Genomic DNA, 20,086 nt, shown 5'->3' on the forward strand with positions numbered 1-20,086 from the left:
ATACTAATGGAATTTGATTGAGATCATGCCTGAAAGGCCTTCTAGTTTTCCGCGTTTTCCTCAATCGAAGCTCAATTTTGGCAACAAGAAGCCGATGATCGGTGCCACACTCAGCCCCAGGCCTTGTTTTTACTGCTTGTATAGCGCTTCTCCATCTCTGCCGGCAAATAATATAATCGATCTGATTCCTGTACAGACCGTCCGGTGAAGTCCATGTGTACAGGCGCCTCTTGTGCTGTTGAAAATGAGTATTCGCTATGGTCAGGTTGTTTTCTTGACAAAACTCTACTAGCCTCTGCCCAGCTTCATTTGGCTCGCCAAGACCGAACTTGCCTATAATTCCGGATATTTCTTCACTCCCGACCTTAGCATTCCAGTCTCCTCAGAAAAACGACGTCTGATGATGGGGTGCGGTCTAAAAGGCATTGTAGGTCCGCATAAAATCTCTCAACGTCAGCTTCTTCAGCAGTATTGGCCGGTGCATAGATTTGGATAACTGTTATGTTGAAAGGGTGACCTTGGATCCGAAGTGAAATCATTCGGTCGTTTTTCGGGTTGTACCCTAGCACTGCTTTGCCCATTCGTCTGTTTAATATGAGAGCGACCCCATTCCTTCTCTTGGATTCGTGCCCACAATAAAAGACATAATGGTCGCCGGAGTTAAATTCTCTCATTCCGGTCCACTTGAGCTCGCTGGTACCCAAGATATCAATGTTCAATCTGTCCATTTCTCGTTTGACGACATCCAGTTTACCTTGCGTCATAGATCTTACATTCCATGTTGCTATGCAATATATCTCCTTGCAACATCGGACTTTCCGGTCGCTTCCCGACACATCCACAACTGAGCGTCCTTTTGGCTTTAGCCCAGCCGCTTCATTCGTCCTGGAGCTACTATGAATTGCCCTTTGTTCATCCCCAGTAACATGTGGGACGCCTTCCAACCTGGGGCGCATCTTCCGGCGCCATATCATTAATGGTATTGTGACTGGCCTCAAGGATTTCTTGGCAGGAAATACTGGAGTGGGTTGCCATTACCTTCTCCAGTGAATCACATTTTGTCAGAACTCTCTGCCGTGACCTGTCTATCTTGGGTGGCCCTACACAGCAGAGCTCACGACTTCATCGCGTTTCGCAAGCCCCTCCGCCACGACAAGGCAGTCCAAAAATGATGCGACAAAAGTGCGTACTCTCGGAGGGAGATGAAGCATGTCAATGGCATTCAGGATTGCAGCATGACTAATGTTGTCATATGCCTTTTCAACGTCCATTGCTAATATGGTACGTACATTGCGGCTGCGGGTAGATGATAGAACTGCTGATATCAAGACAGCCAACCCGTCCTCTGTACCTATGTATGGACAAAATCAAATTTGAGCACGGTGATAAAAACCATGCTGTTCAAGCCACCAAGAGAGTCGTGTGGCTAGCATTTTCTCTGCGAGCTTGAAAAGCGTTGAGGTTAAGGAGATTGGTCGTAAGTTGGCGAGGTCTGTTGGAGGCTTCCCAGGTTTGGGAATAGGGATCACGACAGCAGTTTTTCAGCTCTCGGGTACGACACCATCAAGCCACACTTTGTTTATGGTGTCTAGTAGTTGAGGAAGTGCAGCAGTACTGAGGGTATTGTAAACCTCATACTGAATTTTGTCCAGGCTGGGCACTGTTTTCCGTTTCGCATCGTCAATTGCAGCCAGCAGCTCACACATCGAAAAGGGGCTCGCAATTCCATCTGTGTCGGCAGCAGATTGTAGTTGCCATACGTCTGCAGGGATACCTGCCAAATTAAGATTTGCAGCTGAAGGAGGCAGTCTATCGCATTTTGGGAAACATTTTCGAGCAGCTTCTTTGGCGAAATCGCCCGGCGACAGATTAGCCGCAAAGCGTGCTGTTGCTGCTGAGTCAGTAGAAGGACGACCATGTTCCATTGCACAAAACGTTCGCCAGAGTGAGGCATTCGATGATTTATCAGAAAATTGTTCACATCATGCATGCCACTGGCGTCGCGATAGATCGCGTTCATATCTCCGAGCCTTTGCAGTAAGATAATTCAGTCGTGTACGTGAATGCCCCGAAGTAGGATCTCGCGTAGCAGCCAGCTCAGCTTGACGGCGGGCTGCCCACAAGTTAAGCAGGCCGAGATCTGGTGCCGGTCGACCTAGATCAATCCAGGTAGTAGTCGTAGCGCTGTTTAGTGCTCTCTGTATACGGTCAACAAGGCGTGACGGCGAATCTGAAGACATACTGTCGAGACCTGAGCGAAAGGTGTCCCAGTTTATCACAGAACATTTGCGGCGTAAAGTCGGAGACGGCAGGGATGGAGACCGATGAGAATAGAGTGGTGATCACTTCCCCAGCAGTCTGGCTCCATGTGCCATGAGGGAGTTCCCGCGCCCAACCACCACGTCAAGTCTGGAGCATACGCAGCACTACGTATGTGACGCACAGGCCGTGTTGCTGTCCCAGGGTGATTAAGCAGAGCAAACGGCATCAATCAAGGCGTCCTGCACACGCCTACCACGAGGGCGTGCAGTTGGATACCCCCAATCCGGGTGAGGGGCGTTAAAGTCGCCTCCGACTAAAATTGGACACCAAGTGTATTGCCGACGAACACTTAATAACCAGCCAAGATTAATACGGCAAGAGGCGCCTCCAGCTGGTCGAACGTAATATGAAATAAGAACAACAGTTCCTTTCAGAAATTTCGCAGCAACTGCTACTACCTCTTGGTATGATGTGCACCAGTTTTCGAGAGAAAGGCTCACATGAGGAATACGCGTTTTAACATATACCGCCGCCATTCCCAGGGGAGAAGCAGTCTGCACGCGACGGTCGGTCATTGAAGGAGACACGTAGCCGCTGAAGCCCGGAATTGATGGCAAGGCGTTCGTTTCCTGAAGTAACATAGCCCACACCCGAAGCTTGTTAAATCGCAGTCGGGTCTTGAGCTCGGCCACCTTCGTGGAAATGCCTCTAAAGTTCCACTGTAGTACACAAGGACGACCGGAATTCGCCGTTTTCGGGTACTAGTCCAAGCGCTGCGCTGCGCCCCGCCGGGGTGGCGCAGTGGTTATGGCGCTGAAGTCCAAGCGCTGCAGTATCACAGATGTCAAGTTGGACAACTGGTTGACCATATAGCGGAGCAGCGATGTTGCAGAGTTATCATTGGGCGTTGTGGTACGCCGGGAAGATGCAGCAAATGGCCCTGTTGCGCGGGATGAAGGCGGCGGTGTTGGGCAATTACTAGATTTGGCGGTTACTTCTGCAGCTCGCCGATGTCGAGCCAGCATTTCGCGGTGTTGTCGGAGCTTAGAGACCTCTGCTAAGAGACGATTGATTTGCTCATCCACTACAGCCATATCGTCGTCTAGTAGATCAGTACGCTGCTGTATTGGCTGTTGTCGACGGCGTTTATTGAGCACCGTATCGTTAGACTTTTTCTTAGCTGGAGGTGCATTCGAAGCGGGCTCAGGAAGCTCTGGCCACTCGTCATCATCCCACTGGAGAGCTGCAAAGCGATTGGATGTCTGCACTGGTATCATGTCTTCTTTTGGCCAACGCTTAGGGTTCCGAAGACGAGCCTTCTGCGTTGCCTTTTGCTTTGACGGACAACTTGGAGATATCTCGTGGTTGTTTGATTTGCAGAGGCCGCATCGGTACGTAACTTTTCCTTCAGACGCACCTTCATCGGCAGTAGCAAAAGGGCAAGATTTGCGCATGTGCCCTGCCCGAAAACAGTTGTAGCAGTGAACCACACTCGGTTTATACGGCCGCGGCTTTAATATGCAGCCGTAGTAGTACAGACTGGCTGGGAGTGTCGGAGGGCTTTGCAAGGTGATCATGCAGGAACGCCCGTTTCCTATGTGTCGGGCCTGTATGACTCGGTGCGTTGGGCAGTAGAGCTCACGTTGAAGGGTGGTTTGATCTTCGTTTATGTCGACGTTGTAAACGACGCAACGCTGCAAGTCGGAGCCTTCAACTAGATACACTTGCAGAGGCACAGAGATCCCACTTGTGACTGAAATATAACTAAGTGTTTGGACACGTTCCACCGCAGTAAGTGTCGGGAGCCACACAGCTATAGTGTTTGTCTTCTTCCTTGCAGTGAGGCCCCGAAAACCTCTGGTTCCGAGACACGCGTCCAAATTGGCCTGGATGATCCTGTTTGGTATATCGGTGAGGCTTTTGTTGGCTAGAGATTTAATCGCCACTTTGTAAGATGACGATCTCGGTGTAGGTGCAACCTGGTTTTCGATAGTAGTTAAAACAGGAATGCTTTCCTTGATAGCCACCACTTGCCTAGGACGAATTCGGTTATCTTCCGAAGGACGCTTGTGAGGGGCACGGGTGCTCGTTGACACGGATTTAGTTATTCACATGCACTTTCCAAACCTGTGATTTTATTTCGTTTAAATTAAATGGCTAGGGCACACAGCACGCTCGTCCCCCCCTCCCCTCATGCAAAGCAGTAGCACCACTGTCATCATCATAATCAGACTGCTTTGCGGGTATATAACCGCACTCATCGGTGCATATAGACCCTATTCACTATCAGGTTTAGTAGGCGGCAGTTGTGGGAACCCTGGATTTCGAGACTCCATAACGTTGGGCGGTTCGAAACTAAAACCACACAAAAATGTTTCCGATGCGTTTCGGCGCCGGTGTACCGGCGTCATTCCTGCTGCGCCCCACTCATTTGTCAGACACTTGAGATGCCGTTTGCAACGCCGTCCGACCAGAGCTCGGATTTCACGGACGCCGTGTCATAATTCGCCGTAGGCCTTCTCTTCTTGCGTCGCGCACGTATGCATGCGTGGCACCTCGGCTCCGTCAGTTTTTGACAAGAGCCATGGACCAATTCGTCAAACCCCGCAAATTTGGCATCCATCGGACGCAGCAAGTTACCCGGCACAAAGGGACACCACTTCAATCCCGGTGGGCAAATTGTTCACCACTTTAGAGCGGACTTTCACGCGCGCTCGGTGGCGCCGCCGCTAAGCCTAACGGCTGCGCCGGCGTGCGGCGGCAAGGAAGCCATTCTCCGCATCAACATGGCGAACGCCCTGCCTCAACGCGGCTACGACCCGGACGCCATGACCTGGTCGACAGTTCCTCAAGCCGGGGAACCCAATTCGGCACCATCGGACCAGCTCCGGGACTCAAATCTCCTCCGTCTCGTTGAGAGCCGCTCTCAGCGCCGGAAAGCCAAAATGACGGCAGACGCCAGGCTGACATCCGGCAAGTCAACCCCACCTCAGCACGACCGCGTCTCGCACACGGCTAAGGATCGCCAACCCAAGTCATCGTGAAGGCCCAGACATCTCCACGAATTCCGCCCCGACGATTTCGTCGTGATCATCAAGCCCCGAACCGCTGTGGCCGTCGGGACTGTCTTCCAATGTGGTGAGCTGGGCTTAGCCTTGCGTGCCTATCTCGGCGTGCAAATGGTGCCCGAACTCAGCTTCGTCGTTTCCCGCGAGCAAAATCTACTCATTGCGAGCACCAAAAACGAATACCTGGCGGACCGTCTGCTTGGCGATTTCGCGATCAAATCAGCTCAAGGAGATGTGCCACTGCGAGGCCATCTCAAGCAAAATGGCGAAGAAATTTGCTACGGCGTTATCACTGTGGCAAATCACGAAACAGCGGAAACCCTGAAAGATGGTGTCCAGTGGAGGCATGGCACTATCTTGGAAATTCGCAAATTTGGAACCTCCAATAAGGCTCGTCTTACTTTTGCCGGAAAAGTGAAGCCACGGACGGTGACCTACAACTCAGAAATTGTCCAAGTGCAGCCCTACCTGCGCACTATCCCAGCCTGCGGTGTGTGTGGCACCGTGGGCCACAGGGCAGACACATGCCCAAATCCATTTCAAGATAAGTGTGGCCTGTGTGGACTACAGGCTCCTTTCGTCGAGGGAGTACGGGCCCCTCATGAGTGTAAGCTGAAATGTGCTGTTTGTGGTGGCGGCCATGCCACAAACTCCAGAGACTGTACCGCCAAGTACCGCCTCGACACCAATACGACTGCCCAAAAAGGCGGCAAAACTGGCGCAACGGGCAAGTAGCCACGTCAACAGGATCACGTCACCGGCCGTGACGCCACCAATTCCAAGAAGCAAGCGCCTTCAAGCGGGCGTGACATCAAAGGCGACCAAGCGCCACCACCGCCCCCGCACGACGGATCGGGGAAGCAAGCCCACTCCCAACTCAAACAAGGCGAAAGCGGTGCCTGGGAAAATTCGGTCAAAAAAGGAAAACAGGTGAGCGGCTCGGGTAGGGTTGCCTCCTCCTCCCACCCCCCTTCTCCTCACGCTCGCTTGGCGGCCGACGCCGAGCTTCATAACCTGGTAGCTTCTCTCTGGGTCCAAAACGAGATGCTACTTGACAAAATTGAAGCCCTAGAAACTAAAACTGCTCCTCCCCCACAACCTGCCCCCCAAGCAGAAGCCATGGAGAGCGATGCGGCGGCACCGGTGACCTCGAACTCCTCCGTGGCCATTCTTGAGGCCCGCCTTAACGCCAAATTCGAAACCCTTATCGGGACGGCAATGGAGCGTATCATTGCCAAAGTCATGGAGGCCCTTCCTACCATGATCGCTCAACATGTCGCGAATCTCCCCCGCACGTCTCGCCGGGCCGCTCCTCTCAAAAACGTATCCAGCCGGCCCTCAAAATTTTCGCGTCGAGATATTGACATCGAAAATGAGGAAGATAGCTGCCCCCTCCCAGGAGCTGATATTCAGCCCCGGGTTGATGGCTCCGGGGCATCTACCTTCCCTCCTCTAACCCCAAAACCTGAACATGGCGGGACAACCTCGGTGTAAGCGTTCCCCCTTATCTAAATTGGCCTCCCCCATCACTGTAACTCAAGGGAATTGCCGAGGGCTACGGTCTCGCACTAAGCGCGCCGACCTTCGGCTTTTCCTCTCAACTTTCGAGCATATGCCCGCCGTGGTGGCCCTTCAGGAGCCAGGAAGAGGCGCCACCCTAACAAACTATACGACGTTTCAGCAGGGCCCCTCGTCTTGTCTATGCGTTCATAAAAATTACACAGCAAATATGGTCGACTTCAGCCTTCAACTTGGCTATTCCCATGTAATGGTCACTCTCCTCCCCCTCCGCAAGCAGGACCCACCACTGCACATTCTAAATGTCTACTGCCCACCTAAATTGCCGAATGTATCATTCTCGGACCTTTTAAGCCGTGCGCTGAAAGCTGCGGGTAGGGGCCCCCTCTTGATTGTGGGCGATTTTAACGCCCCCAGTCGAGGCTGGGGGTACCGCCGTGAAGAGAAACGGGGACGCAAGTTGGCGGAGCTTGCGTCTACGTTGGGCCTCACTTTTCACACAGACCCCGTCCACCCAACACGTATAGGTAACTCCGTGACTCGGGATACGTGTCCGGATTTAGCCTTTACCCGCAACATTCAGTATGCTGACTGGGTCAACACTGAGGAAACACTCGGTAGCGACCACTGTATACTAAACACTACAATTCGAACCAGACCATTAGCAAAACCCACAACACAGGCTCGACTCCCAGACTGGTCCAAATTTAGGAAAAATTACAACACAGCTACATCTATACTCGAGTAAGGCTACCAGTCATGGTCCGAACAATTGGTTTCTAGCCTTCGCTCTACCGAAACTAAAATTCAGCTTTCCGAGGCGGTATCAGACGTGGATGACCACCTCCTCCACCTCTGGGAAGCGCAACATTGCATTGTCCGCCGCTGGCGCCGACGGAAGCATAACCGTAAACTTAAGGCTCGAATTTCCGAGCTCACCCAGCAGGCGGCCGAGTATGCGGCCCAGCTCGCAGACGCCAACTGGGTGGATCGTTGCAACACGGCGGCGCGGGAGATGTCCAGCAGGAACACCTGGCGGCTCTTCCGCGCTCTTATCGACCCAACGCAGACACACACAGAAACCCAGAAACATTTACAACGTGCCATACACAGCTTTCAGGGCAACACAACTCAGCTAGCGCACAAGTTGCGGGACCAATACTTGTGCACTACCCAGGACCCCCGCGGACCGGCGCACTCTTATGCCGGTTCGGAGAACGCTGAGCTGGATCAGCCGTTCCAGCTCCACGATCTGCGGGCGGCCCTGGCGAAAATGAAACGTGGCACAGCCCGGGTCGGGACAAAATTACAGTCAAATTACTAGCTGACTTACCCGACCCGGCCTACCAATCCTTATTGGATTGCATCAATTCAATTTGGCTAGGGGACGCGCCACTCCCCATCGATTGGAAGACTGCTCTGGTCACTTTCATTCCAAAAGCTGGCAAGGCTATCAACACGGACAACCTTCGACCCATCTCTCTAACCTCATGTGCGGGCAAACTAAAGGAGACGATGGTGCGTGACAGGTTGTCCGAGTTCATGGAAAATCAACACATCTTCGCAGACTCCATGTTCGGATTTCGCCCGTACAGGTCCGCACAGGATGTTTTGCTACAACTTAATCGGGACGTTGTTGACCGGGTCGAATGCCCTCACAACGACAGGGTCATACTCGCCTTAGACTTGAAAGGAGCCTTCGACAATGTTACTCATGCGGTAATACTCACTCATCTTTCACAAACCGGTTGCGGACGCAACGCGTTCAGATACATTCGGCAATTTTTGACAGATCGCCAATCCTACATTAAAATCCAGGACACCGAACATGGCCCGTTCCAACTTGGTACCAGAGGAACACCACAAGGTGCAGTGCTGTCTCCTCTCTTATTCAATCTGGCTATGAGGCACCTGCCGGCCCAGTTGGGTGCAGTCGCTGGTGTGCAGCATGCGCTGTATGCCGATGACATCACCCTGTGGGCCACGCAAGGTTCTCTTGGGAATATTGAGGCCAACCTGCAGCAAGCGGCAACCATAGTGGACCGTTATGCTCGCCGCTGCGGCCTTCAATGCTCCCCTCAAAAATCTGAATTTGTACACATGCGCCCCTCACCAAAGTGTACGGCCAAAATTGAGCTCTTTTTAGAGACAGGATCAATTCCTGAACGCACAGAAGTCCGGGTACTGGGGCTCTTTATTCATCAACATAGATGGTCGGACACTACCTTGGCGAAACTCCGTAAGGTGGGGGACCAGGTGGGCCGCATGGTCCGCCGGGTTTCTAACAAACGTGGCGGGTTGCGGTGCAAAGACGCCTTGCGGCTGGCGCATGCATTCGTGACCAGTCGAATCTTGTATTCGACTCCTTACCTCCACCTTCGGAAACAAGACGAGGATGCACTCGAAGTCGTCCTGCGCAAAAGTTTTAAGAGAGCCCTCGATCTCCCCGTGAACACCTCCAACCAGCGTCTACTGGGCCTGGGCATGGTGAATACGTTCCGGGAAATCCGAGAGGCTCACTTAACCAACCAATACACACGTCTTTCTAAGACACTGTCGGGTCGCCGCCTCCTTGTCCGGCTACACATCCAACATACCACCCTTATGGAAGATCGTGTACGCCTCCCTTTCGAGTGGAGATGCGCCCTCCACGTACGCCCTCTTCCTAAAAACATGACACGTGAAGACCACAATGGCCGGCGCCTGGCGCGGGCGGAAGCCCTAGGCCGCCACTATGGGTCGAAACCCGGCATTTACTACGTGGACGCCTCCGGCCCCCACCATGGGGGATGGTACACGGCCGCAGTGGTCCACCAGTCTGAAACGGTTAACGGGCTTACATTTCGCGCCCGTGACATAACCCACGCGGAGGAGGTCGCCATTGCGCTGGCAGCTACCCACACTGATTCTAAAACAATTATCTCCGACTCGCGAGGGGCCTGTCGGAACGTCGAGCAAGGCTGGGCGCCATACCTTGCCTACCGACTACTTCAAAATTGCACCTACTCCGGGGGCCCCGCTTACCGGAAAATAGTATGGGCTCCTGCTCATATGGGTCTCGAGGGGAATGAGGCAGCCGACGCCGCCGCCCGCGCGCTCTCTTTCCGGGCTTCCCATCTCGACCCCCTAGATCAGGATCTCGAATTCGAACCCGCGTATTCTTTTAAAGACATTGTTCTTTATTATCAATCTTGTCATAGCCTTTACCCTCGCCAAGTAAAGGTCTATCTAAGACGGAGAAGCGGCTTCTACTCCGTCTTTATACCAACACTCTGCTGTGCCCGGCAGCACTAAAACATTTTAATCCCTCCTTCACGGGCAGTTGTCCGCACTGTGCGGAGAAGTCTTCGGACGTCTACCACATGGTGTGGGCTTGCCCATCCATCCCAGCTAATCCTCCTCACCCCAACCCCACTCGGGAGGACTGGGAGGCGACCCTGCTCGGCTACTATGACCTGCAGGCCCAAAAGGCCTTGGTCGAGCGCGCCCGGGCAGCGGCCGACGCCACTGGGGTCCCGTACTAGGGACCCCACCCAGTATCTGTAAGGGCTGGATGCTCATAGATCCGGCCGATGCATACATTACCCCTTTTTGATTCAATAAACGTTTGTCACCACCACCACCAGGCCTTCTCTTTCTCTTCCTCTTCCACCTCTCTGATGTTGCGTTGTGCGCTCTATAGCCCCGCCGGGGTGGTGCAGTGGTAAGACGCCCGACTACTGTGCCGGAGTACCCGGGTTCGAACCCGACCTCGGCGGCTGTGTTTCGATGGAGGCGAAACGAAGAGGCGTCCATGTGCTGTGCGATGTCAGCGCACGTTAAAGATCCCCAAGTGGTCGAAGATACTCCGTAGCCCTCTACTACGGCTTCTCTTTCCACTTTCACTCCCACCTTCCTCCCTTCCCTTACGGCGCGGTTGCGGTGTCCACAAAAAACAAGTGAGACAGTTACCGCGCCTTTCCCTTCCTATAAATAAATGAGTAAAATAAATGAGTGCGCTCTATAGTGCGATGTCAGCGCACGTTATAGATCCCTAGGTGGTCGAAATTACCCCGTAGCCCACCACTATGGCTGCTCTTTCTCCCTTTCCACTTTCACTCCTACCTTCCTCCCTTTCCTTACGGCGCGGTTGCGGTGTCCACAGAAAAACAGGTGAGACAGTTACCGCACCTTTCCCTTCCTAAATAAATAAAAAAATAAAGCAAATCATGTGCGCTCTGTCGCCAGTAAAGCTGCAATGACGTCACTTGAATAAGCTCTATATGGGAACGTGTGTTCTCAATCCGAAGTATGCTATACACAACCCGTTCATCATTATCACCATCATCAGCCTTACTATACCCACTACAGGGCGAAGGCCTGTCCCATATTTCTCCCATTAACCCGCTTCTGTGCTAGCTGGATCCACTTGACCCCTGCGAACGTCTTAACCTCATCCGCCCACCTAACTTTCTGCTGCCCATTGCTACGCTTTCCTTCCCTTGGAATCCAGTTCGTTACCCTAAGCGACCATCGGTTATCCTCTATTCGCACTACATGTCCTGCCCATGTCCATTTCTTCTTCATTTCCACTAGAATGTCAGAAACTTGAGGGATTTCTCTGGCCCACTCTGCACGCTTCTATCTCTTAATGTTACCCCTACCATTTTTCGTTCCAAAGCCCTCTGCGTTGTCCTCAACGTAAGTAACACAACCCGTTACAGACCGTTTTACCGAAAGCAAGCAGGAGAGGAGGAAAATACTCTATAACGACATTCATTGCGCCGGCCCATTGTTGCCAGTACCGAGTGGGCTGTGCATTCGCACGCTTCGTGCATAGTAGAGCGGCCTTCCACTTAGGTATATTGTCCTTTGAGAGACTTAAACACTTTTGTTGGAGCCCCCTTTCAGTGGTAGTGTCATAGGAACAACAATGCGTGATCGTGGACTGCACAAGCGATCAAAGGAATCGCAAGATTGTTTGATTGATTGAAAAACTTTATTGAGTGCATGGGAATTCTCGGAGTTGGTGGTCCGCCCATTCCGGCAGCCCAGTGGCCTACGCCGCAGCGTGGGTCCTGCGAACCAGTCCTCGTTGGTAATCGGGGTCCTCGCTGTGCAGAATGGCCTCCCACTGCTCCAAATTGGGATTAGGAAGTTTATCGATAAATGGATCTAATTAGCATGCCCACACCATGTGAAAAGCCGTAGCTATTTCTCCACAGTGTGGCACTCTGGTGTGTAAAGTTAAAGTGAGGGGCACAATTGGTGGAATTTAAATGGTGTAACGAGAGTGTCTGTAGCCAGTGGAGGGTGTGCTTTTCTGCCTTGTCTAGAGTCTTGTGAGGTGTGGGGTATGTCTGCCTGGTGTGTCTGTAAGCCTGCAGGTGTTCAGCAAAGTGGATTGTGGGCTGTGTAATATGCTCTTTTTCCTCGTCAGCTAAGGGGGGATCCCGGTGTAAGAGAGATCGGGTGTGCCGGTGGGCGGCGTCATTCACTCCCGTGTGTTCCGTGTGTCCCGGAAAGCATATGATTGAGGCCCTATTAAGAGGGTGTTTTGCTAATAGTGACAGACACCTTTTTCCCTTAACCACGGTTTAACAGGTAATGTACCACTGTGTAATACGAAAAAAAAACAACCTTTTGTTGACGACTGTGCTGGCATCTTTTCAACTCTTCATAGGACATCCTTACCTTCCCCTCCACAGTGTAATGATCGATACAATGGCACTGGCTTCATTACATCAAGCAGATCCTTATACAGTTGCTTTTAGGTTACAGCGCTTAGGTTATCCATTCAGAATCTCACTTTTAAAATGTTATAGGAAGCCACAACCTCACGCAAAAAAAAATCACTCAGTCTTCTGTGTTTTAAGTTGCTAGATGACACCAAAAATTCGGGTAAGTCGTGGCTCAGTCTAACTTGAACAACCGTATCCAGGAAAGGGTCGGTTTGGTTCCGTAGGAGCATAAACCTGGCTACTATTTGTCGTAAAAATAAATGGGCCATACCAAGTCCTCCACTTTTTACCGAGCGAAATAAATTTGTTCGACTTGTTCTCTCCCAAACTGCACCCCAGACGAAAACCGCCAGCAATCGATGAAATTTCTGAACGCTAACCCTAGACATAGACAATGCTTGCAACACATACCAGACTTTCGCAACAATGAAAAAATTGCATACAGTTGAACGCGCGAACATTATTAAATCAAGGCAACCCCACTTTGTTGTTTTTGACTGGACACGTTCACGTTCAGCATTCCAGTAATCATTCGTATCCCTGTAGTGTTCCAGGAGCACTCCAAGGTACCTAGCAGGTGTGACAGACCAAGAAACATTTTCGAAAAGGGAAGGTGCGTTGCACCAAACCTCATGCCACAGCTCCAAACATTTGCCCCACTTGATTTCGTTGGCCGTTTGCCTACAAAATCGACTAGCATCTTTGCTTCGAAACGCTACCTTGATCTTGACAGAAAACGGCGATGTCGTCAGCATATGCCAATATCTTTACTTCGCTTTCCATAAGTGTAAATCTTCGGACCCTTTGACTTTTAATCACCTTTAAGCAAAACGGTTCTATATATTGCCGCGAAACCTTCAAAACTGTATTTTTTTTAACAGCCGCCGGCATACGTCCTTATCACTCTGATTCTGGATCGCGTAGCAGTTCCATATTCTTTGTTTGTTAATGCTCGATGTCGCGAGTCACACCTTTATCAGGTTTCGTTGTAGCGCAAGATGCACCGAGATCTATCCCGAAGATTCCGGCCACTCGTGTGTCTTTCTACAATGTTCCAGCCTGTGCTGGTAGCTGTTTGCGACGTTATCTATATTGTTCTGAGCAGCCTTTAAATTGAGCGTTGACGAGTGTGACGGGCATTCTTTGTTCGACGTTCGACCAACACGCTTGTTGCTATCGCCACCTCCGAGTTGCTTAGTTCTTTTGCGGGCCTAAGTCAGCCCAATAAAGAGTTAATTTCAGCACCATCAAGCCTGTGTCTTCTTTTGGTGTCAATGGCCTTGTCACCACTGCGTGACATCTGGTGGAGGTGCTGCCTGTGATCCTTCAAGCGAAGACCCCAGCCTTGTTCCTGTTACCCTGGAGGAACAGCCAGCAGGCCACCGAACCAGTCGCCGGCTTCAAGGGCTCCAACCTGAACACGGTCTGCTGCCGGACCCCATTCGATCTCGGAAGGCATCGTCGCTGACAATAGCCCAGCCTACAGCACCGGTTGTTTTCGTCCAAGCCCGTGAGCCCCCCTGCTTCAATGGACGACCGGATGAAGATGCGGGAGACTGGATGGACCTTTTCGACCGTGTGGCAGAATTCAACGGTTGGAACGACGCTGCGAAACTCAGGCAGGTCTACTTTGTTCTTCAAGGACATGCCCGAGTTTGGTTTGAAAATCACGAGACTTCTTTCAAGGATTGGCAGATATTCAAAGCACAGTTCTTGATGGCCTGTACAAGTTCTGTCCAAAAAGGAAGAGCTCAAGCTCTCCTCCAGTCAAGAATTCAACTACCAAACGAGCCCGTCCTGGCCTACGTAGAGGAGATGAAACGCCTGTTTCGCCGCGCCGACCCTAACATGACCGAAGGTGAGATAGTGAAATTCCTAATGCGAGGCGTTAAAGAGTCGCTTTTTGCGGGGCTTGTCCGGAACCCGCCGAGAACTGTGGAAGAATTTGAAAGTGAAGCATCGAACATCGAGAAGACGTTGGACACCCGGATGCGCCACTACGAGCGACCACTTCACTCTGACTACTCATGCCACTACCTCAGTGCATCTGCAAGCTGAGAGAACCTTCGGGACCTCATCCGGAAGATCGTGCGAGAGGAGCTCCGCCGAATGCTGCCATCATCGCAACAACCCCAGGTGGCGACACTCGCGGACGTCGTCCGTGAAGAACTTCAGCAGGCGCTGGGCGTTCCTAAGGCGACGACTCCGACGGCTCCAGAGCATGAATCAGCAGCGATGGACTATGCAGCTGCATTATGTCGTCCTGCACCGCAACGCGACCTTCCAAACCGACGCGACCTCCGAAGCCTTCGTCGCTACCATCCTGCTTCCGAAAGCCGCCCCTTGGCCCCCTCCCGCCAAGTCTACCAACGATCTCCAAGCCCCAGAAAATGCGACGCCTGGAGGACATCTAACAACCGACCGCGCTGTTTCCATTGTGGTGAGGAAGGACACATTCTCCGTCACTGCCCGTACAGGCGGATCGGCCTCCGTGGTTTCGCTGTCGACGCTCCACGACCCCATCCTGGCGAGCGACCACAGGGAATCAATGACTTCCTGTGCAGCGAAGAGCACTCGTCGCCAAGGCGTCTGTCACGCTCCCCATCACCGTACAATGCGCAATTTGCGTCGCCGGGCCGCGGTTACGTGCAAGAACGGTCTCCTAGTCCCCGAAGGGGAAACTAAAGGCAGCAACCATTGGAGGTGAGGTTGCTCAACGGCAAAAAAAGACGAAGATCCTCCGCCGCCAACGACCACTAACGACGACTCAACCATTTCATCGCCGCTCCACACGACGACGTCGACAACAACACGACCAGAGTGCAAGCCGACACCGCCGCCCAGCGAAGTAACAACGGTATGTCCCGGCCATGACCTGAAGAAACGACGCAGCCGAGATCAGACACCAAGGCCCACGTGCAATCCGAGGACGCGAACAAGCGACCTTGACGTTGATGTCGACGGTCGTAGAGTCATTGCCCTAGTAGACACCGGAGCTGACTATTCAGTCATCAGTGGATCGTTAGCCTCCCAGCTCAGGAAAGTTATGACCGCTTGGGATGGCCCGCTAGTCGCACCGCAGGTGGCAACCTGATTACTCCATCGGGACGATGTCATCATCATCATCAGCCTGATTATACCCACTGCAGGGCGAAGGCCTCTCCCATATTTCTCCACTTAACCCGGTTCTATGCTAGCTGCATCCACTTGACCCCTGCCAACTTCTTAATCTCATCCGCCCACCTAACTTTCTGCCGCCCCCTGCTATGCTTTCCTTCCCTTGGAATGCAGTTTGTTACCCTCAGCGACCATCGGTTATCCTCTCTTCGCACTACATGTCCTGCCCGTGTCCATTCTACTTCTTAATTTCTACTAGAATGTCGGTAACTTCAGTTATTTCTCTGACCCACTCTGCGCGCTTTCTATCTCTTAATGTTACCCCTACCATTTTTCGTGCCATAGCCCTCTGGGTTGTCCTCAACTTAAGTAGCTCTCTTGGCTAGCCTCTTGGTTAGCTTATGTCGGCCACCTTGCGCTTATTGATTAGCTTTGATATCTCGGCCAATTCGATCTGCTCTGCTGGATTGGACGCTTTCATACTCTGGCGTTTCTTAATCAAATCTTTCGTCTCCTTAGACAGCTTACCGGTATCCTCTCTATCTTACCGCCTACTTCTACCGCGCACTCAGTAATGATATCTCTGAAATTATTGTGCCTTGCCTCTAGGGTAATGTCGCCATCCTCAGTTAGAGCTGAATACCTATTCTGTAGCGAGATCCTGAACTCTTCTGCCCTCCCCATCACCGCTAATTCGTTGATGGGTTTCTTTCTTACTAATCTGTTGCGTTCCTTCTTCAGATTTAGGCTAAATCGGGACCTCACCATCCTGTGGTCACTGCATCGCACTTTCCCGATTACCTCTACATCTTGAACAATGGCGGGGGTTGAACACATTATGAAGTCGATTTCGTTTTTAGTCTCCCCGTTAGGACTTTTCCATGTCCATTTCCGGTTCTTCCGTTTGCTGAAGAAGATAATCATGATTCTTAAGTTATTGCGCTCTGCAAACTCAACTAGTAACTCCCCTCTGCAATCCCTAGAACCAATGCCATGGTCACCTACTGCCTGATCTCCTGCCGGTTTTTTCCCTACCTTGGCACTGAAGTCGCCCATTAGTACAGTATACTGCGTCTCTACTTTTCGCATTGCCGGTTCTACATCTTCATAGAAGCTTTCAACTGCCTGGTCATCATAACTACATGTAGGTGCATAGGCTTGTATAACCGTCAGTTTATACCGCTTATTAAGCCTAATTACGATGCCTGCAACCCTCTCATTAATACTATAGAATCCATCTATATTACCAGCTATATATTTATTGACCAGGAAACCTACTCCTAGTTGTCGCCTCTCTTGTAAACCTCGGTAACACAGTACATGCCCATCTTTCAGTATAGTATATGCCTCATTCGGCCTCCTAACCTCACTAAGCCCTATGACATCCAATTTCATGCCCTCTAGTTCCTCTAACAGTACTGCTAAACTAGCTTCACTAGCTAGGGTTCTAGCATCAAACGTTGCCAGGGTCAGTTTCCAATGACGGCCTGTCCAGCGGAGCCAGGCTTTCTTAGCACCCACTGCTGCGTCACAGGTCTGACCGCCGCCGTGGTCAGTTGTTCCGCAGCCGCTGGTGACTGAGGGCCGGGGTTTTATGGAGCTTATCATAGGAGGTTGCGGCCAATTACTGCACCAGGGTGGCCAACTCTTGTAAAGTGTACTGCAAGAAAAACTGTAAATGGGCGTACCTACCCCACTAGCTTTGTGGTCTTGCAGCAGTGCTCCCGCGACGTGATTTTAGGCATGGACTTCCTAAATGAAAATAGGGCTATCATCGACCTCCGATCCAAGCTCATTAAGCTCTCTGCAGACAAAGCCATACCTGCTATGACGACTTCGACGCAACACGTCGCTCTAAACGTCCTCGACGGAGAATTGACCGTGCCGTCCCTATCAAGCGTCGCAGTCAGCGTGGGTAGCACAGACATCGAAACCGCTGAAGGCATCATCGAAGGAAATATCCAATTGCTCTTGGAACAAGGTGTCGGCATCGCAAGAGGCATCACGAAATTTCGGAGAGGACAAGCTCAGGTACTGGTAACAAACTTCACTGAAGAATACCGGCATCTCAACAAGGGCACGACCATCGCTTTTCTCGACGAATTAGCGGACCTCAAAGACGTATTCGCCCTCCAGGACCAACTACTGGAAGACGCACCGGACCAATTCCGTCAGACCACATTTGACATCAATCCAGCATTGACCCACAGCAGGAAGGAGCAGTTTCGCAGTCTTCTTCGAAGCTACAGGGAGTGCTCCTCGTCATCATCGAAGGTACGACAAACGCCACTGGTCAAGTACCGCATTATAATGGACTAACACGACTGACCTCTGCGCCAAAGCCCTTATCGTGTATCGCCGCGAGAACGGCAGGCCATTCGAGATCAAGTTGAGGAAATGCTGCGTGATGACGTAATCCAGCCATAGAATAGCCCCTGGGCGGCACCAGTCGTTTTGGTCAGGAAGAAAGACAGCACACTTCTCTTCTGCGTTGAACGGCAGGCCATTCGCGATCAAGTTGAGGAAATGCTGCGTGATGACGTAATCCAGCGATAGAATAGCCCCTGGGCGGCACCAGTAGTTTTGGTCAGGAAGAAAGACAGCACACTTCGCTTCTGCGTTGATTACCGCCGCTTGAATAGCCTAACGAAGAAGGATGTCTACCCGCTTCCCCGCATCGACGACACTCTCGACCGGCTTTGCAATGCAAAGTACTTCTCATCGATGGACCTGAAAAGCGGATATTGGCAAATTGAGGTCGACGAAAGAGATCGCGGGAAGACCGCATTCATTTATGGGTTCAAGGTGATGCCATTTGGCCTCTGCTCCGCACCAGCCACGTTCCAACGAGTAATGGACACAGTCCTGGCAGGCTTGAAGTGGCAAATTTGTTTGGTATATTTGGACGACGTTGTTGTCTTCTCGTAAAACTTTGAAGACCACCTAAAACGACTAAAGACAGTGCTGGAAGCTATCAAGTCATCGGGACTAACGCTGAAAGCAGAGAAGTGTCACTTCGCCTACGAAGAACTCCGGTTCCTAGGTCACATCGTTAGCAAGGACGGTATTCGCCGAGACCCGGAGAAAACAGTTGCAATATCACAATTCCCACCGCCTGTCGACAAGAAACCTGTGCGCCGATTCCTTGGGTTGTGCACTTACTATCGACGATTTGTCAGAAACTTTTCGCGCATCGCCGAACCGTTGACGCAGCTTACAAAGACTGACGTATGTAATGGGAAGCGCCGCAAGGAGAAGCCTTCGACGAATTTAAGCGCCGCCTGCAATGCCCTCCTGTACTAGGCCACTTTGATGAAAACGCCGAGATCGAAATTGACACCGACGCGAGCAGTGTGGGCCTAGGAGCCGTTCTCGTCCAGAAGAGTGCCGGACAGGAGAAAGTAATCACCTACGCTAGCAGGTCCGTCACAAAAGCCGAAGTCAATTACTCGACGACCGAGAGGGAGTGCCTTGCGATCATCTGGGCCACTTCTAAGGTTCGTCCATACCTATACAGCCGACCATTCAAGGTGTTAAGCGACCATCACGCGCTCTGCTGGCTGGCTAATTTGAAAGATCCCTCCGGCCGCCTTGCCAGATGGAGCCTACGACTTCAAGAATTTGACATGACTGTAGTCTATAAGTCGGGCCGGAAGCATTCTGACGCAGACTGCTTATCCCGCGCTCCCGTCGACGCTCCCCCGAAGGACGATGACGAAGACGCCTTTTTGGGACCGGTAAGCGCCAGCAGTTTCGCAGAACAACAGCGATCAGACCCTGAGCTGAAAGCGCTGGCCGATTACTTGGAAGGAAAGACCGCTTCCCCTCCTAGTGTGTTCAGGCAACATTTATCATCGTTCGCGTTAAGCAATGGCCTCCTCGTGAAGAAGAACTTCGCACCCAACAAGACCGCGCAGCTTCTCGTAGTGCCTAAAACCCTCCGGCAGGAAATTCTGCAGGCGTTGCACGATGAGCCCACAGCAGGCCACCTCGGATTTGCGCGCACGTTGCATCGAATCCAGGAGAAGTACTACTGGCCGCGACTGCCTGCCGAAGTTGCCCACTACGTGAAGACGTGTCGTGAGTGCCAGCGGCGCAAGACGCCGCCGATCAGACCAGCAGGACTACTAAACCCGATTCCGCGCCCAGTCATGCCCTTTCAACAAATTGGGATGGATCTCTTTGGCCCCTTTCCACCTTCGTCTGTGGGTAACAAGTGGATCATCGTGGCCACTGACTACCTTACCCGTTACGCCGAAGCAAAAGCACTACCGAATGGTACCGCGGCAGAATACGCCAAATTTTTTGTCGAACAAATTCTCTTGCGACACGGCGTCCCAGAAGTGCTCATCACGGACAGGGGAACGGCGCTTACGGCAGAATTGACGCAAGCCATCCTGG

This window comes from Amblyomma maculatum, chromosome 10, assembly GCF_055883805.1.
Source record: "Amblyomma maculatum isolate TAMU_Amacu chromosome 10, ASM5588380v1, whole genome shotgun sequence".
In the NCBI taxonomy this organism is placed as follows: domain Eukaryota; kingdom Metazoa; phylum Arthropoda; class Arachnida; order Ixodida; family Ixodidae; genus Amblyomma; species Amblyomma maculatum.